This window comes from Piliocolobus tephrosceles, chromosome 1 (genome assembly GCF_002776525.5).
Source record: "Piliocolobus tephrosceles isolate RC106 chromosome 1, ASM277652v3, whole genome shotgun sequence".
Lineage (NCBI taxonomy): Eukaryota > Metazoa > Chordata > Mammalia > Primates > Cercopithecidae > Piliocolobus > Piliocolobus tephrosceles.
The window spans coordinates 121784743-121788684 of NC_045434.1; positions in this window are offsets into that span (position 1 = coordinate 121784743).

Below are 3942 nucleotides of genomic sequence, written 5' to 3' on the forward strand. Positions count from 1 at the left end.
TGATATTACTCCCAGTATCGCAGACACTGTACAACCCCGGGATATACCCTTCCTGGTATCGGGAAGACGAGACCATGGTATTACTCCTCAAATGGCAGCAGGTGAACACCAACTCGGTGATATCTGTGGGGCACTCCCTGTGATGTGGGGACTAATAGTTAATACCTCTCCCCACGGCTACTGGGAGCCCTATCTCCGGGGGATGGGGCACGCCCCCCATCAGGGCCTCCAGCAGCCGCCACGCCACGCCACGCCACGCCCCCCGGCAGCTGGGGGCCCTCGATCGCCGGGGCTGAGCCACCCCCCGCAATCCGGCCCCAGCAGCTGCACGCCCCGCCCCCCCACGGTGGACTCACAGCCTGTTTCTGATATTGTGAGTAATATCTCCCCCTTTGGTAATTATGAACTCTTTCACAGATGGGTGTACGCCCCCAGTGTGTACACCCTCAGAGGGTGTACACCCGTGTGTATTGGGAGTCATCTCATCCTCTTCCTCCCTGAACATGAAGAACAGTTTCCCAGGAGTGTTTCTACTCCCTGCGATATTGGGTGTCATATCCTTCTCTCCCACACGGAAATCGAAACAATATCATTGGGAGCATGCACACCTTTTGTGATCTTTAAAGTAGTATCATCCTCTCCGTGGTGGATATCAGGAACAAGCCTATTAAATAATTATATTAATAAATATAATAAAAATTAACAGTAATTATCAATATTAATGATCACAAGAAAGATAGCAAAAATTCATACTGGTTTGAAATGTTAACGATTTGTACTAATAATAGTAATATCACTATTAATAATAAAATAATGATATCAGCAATGAATCTTACTGAAATCAATACAATGTGATGCTGGCAATAAAATAACAGTATTACAGACTAATAATATTATTAAATGACATTAATATTAATCATTAATTTTAAGCATGCATAATCATGTATTTAAAATCATTTTCCATAATAATGGAATCCTATTATTAGTAAAATTGATAATTATTAAAATCGATCATTGATGTTTAATGGTCATATTATTACTCCTATTACCACAGGGAGTGTATACTTGCCTGTGATGTAGTTCCTAATATCCAGGGACAGAGAGCATGATTTTAGTTTTAATATCGCAGTAGGTGTACCCTCACCCTGTGACGCTGATCCTAATATCCAGCGGGGTAGAGGATGACATGACTCCCAACACAGCAATGAATGGACAGCCACATGGTAATATTGCACCTAATATTCCCAGAAGAAGCCTACGGTGTTACTCCCAATATCGCAGGAACTCCCTGGAGGATGGAAAGGGTTTCACATGGAATTCTACACAGCACCAGGGTTTGTCCTTTCTTGCAGGAAGATAGCTGAGCCATGACAGGAAAGTACGGGGTGGGTGGGGCTGGACAGTAACGTGTCACCTGCTCATCTAAGCCTCAGTTTCCAGCCTCTCAACATGACAGTGGGGGTAGCGCCTCTCAACATGACAGTGGGGGTAGCACCCCTCACCTGGGCTGTTGGGGGAGGTAAGAGTGCTGGGTGATTAGCAATTGTTAGCTCCACAGAAATGAGGCAAAGAATCCGCCCTACATCTTATAAAAACAAACCAGCCCAGGAATTCCACATCACTACTAATTTGCATGGGAAAATGCTGGATTCTCATAAGTTCTGGCATGTCATTTATATTAATAAAGTTTGCAGAGTTTTCATATACTAAGTATATAAAACAGGAAAATAAATCATGCAATTTGGAGGCTGAGGCAGGAGAATCACTTGAGCACAGGTGGCGGAGGTTGCAGTGAGCCGAGACCGCACCACTGTACTCCAGTCTGGGTGACAGAACGAGACTCCATCTCAAAAAAAAAAAAAAGATTTTGCCGCTTCATACTAGTAAAGTGGGCAGATTCTACATGCCAACTCTTATTCAAAGGTTGGCTAACACTAACTCAGGAATTCTGTCCCTGATGTGAAGTTTTAATCCTAACAGTGTTAAAGACCACGCCCCCAGGAGCTCTGAACAAGTACTCCAGGTATACACTGAACAAGACCACACACTATGACTGAAATCTAACTTCACAGACCCAAACTACAGAACCACAGAAGACACTGCTTCTGTCCAACTTTCTGTTCTGCCATCGTTTGTGTCCATTATTTCCTACAAACCATGTCATTAGAATTTAGGGCACACAAAAGGCTGATACAACAGGGTTACTTTCCAAAGGTTTGGAGGTGAAACAATGCATTAACTTTCTATTGCTGCTGCAACAAATTATGACAAATGCAAACCTCCTCTCAGCCCTGGAAGTCAGGAGTCCCAGGGCTGAAGTCAAGGGGTCAGAGTAGGTTATGTTCCTGCCTGGAGTCTCCCAATTCATAGAGGCCACCATGCAGTTTGGCTCACAGCCCCACACCCCTCTGACCACTGCCCCAGCCTCAGCCCTGCACCCCTCCGGCCCTTGCCCCACCTTTGACCCCATATGCCCCTCCGGCCCCTGCCCCACCCCCATCCTCAACCCCACAGCCCTCTGGCCTCTATCTCATCCTCAGGTCTCCTCCTCTGAGGCAGACCCTCATACTCTCTCATCAAGGCACATGTGAGGACACTGGACCCCACCTGGACAACCCAGGGTCCTCCCCCATCTCACTGTCCGTTATAGTCACATCTGCAAAGCCTCTTTTGCCATGTAAACCTCATTATACTAACATAATCATTTAACTAGTCCATTATAATGATGTAAAAATTGGCATTGTTTTCCTCCTAATGAACAGATCAGTCACCCATGTAACCTATAAATATTTGACTATTAAATATACAATACTGTAGGAGACAAAGATGAGGAAGACGCTTCCTCCCTGAAAGATGACTGGACCCTAGACGGAGGGATGAACGTTCTGAACAGAATCAACGTAACTCAACATTTGAGTCAGAAAGGCCAAGCAGTAAGACTTTCAAAAAAGCAACCAGGAAGTATGTACCGTGTGCCTGTAGTTCACAGCCAAGCCTGGCTTCAGGAACACGAGTGAGCGGACACACACACCGGGCCCAAGTTTAAGATCAAATATAAGGAGCTTTCAACTGTAGTATTTAACTAGACCTTATTACAAAATAGCCTCTTGATTGCAATTTATATCCAAAAAGTTCTCTGTAATTAAAGAAATTAATTCTCCCCTAAAAGACATTTCTCTATCTAACGTCCCATATAAACTAAATGGGTATATTAAGAAGAAAGAAGACAAATGTTTGACATAGAGGGTTTGCCTACAACTTGGATAAACATGATCATCTTCTGGCCAAGCAGGAAGCCTCTGGACCAGACCAGAGAGGAGGAAAAACAAATTTCCACTGACCTCAATTGGGCACCAGAGTCTTCCCTGTCAGAATGTGGGTGTGGTGCTTCCCACACGCCAGCCTCTGACAAAACTCAGCCCAAGGGTGTGGGAAAAGGCCGTCTACTTCTGAAAAATCTATGAAGTACAGACACATCAAAAGCTTTAGAAGACTGTAAAGCACCAAAGAGACCACTGCACCCTTGGAGTTTACAGAAAATAAATGGTCAGCATCACACGTGCCTGAGGTCCAGGGTCAGCTCCCAGTTGCCGCAACGCCGTGAGCACAAGCCCTGCTTCCCCTCTGATGCAGAGAGCTGGTCACTCCGCCGGCAGCACTCAGAGCTCAGAACATTCTAGATGAAAGCAACGTGTTCCTTTTAAAATGGGGAACTGGGGCAGCACAACGGAAGCTCTACGACTATCTCAACTACTGAGTTTCGGGGTAACATTAGGAAATCATGAGAATCCAAATCTCAATTTCATACAGACTCCAGATTCACTGCAGGTTCCAGAATTTCCTGAAACAATCTTCCAATTTATCACTCAGGATTCCCCTGCCAAAGCTAATAAAGTCTAAATTCCTTACAGAAAAGCGACCATAAGCAAGATCAACTGACGC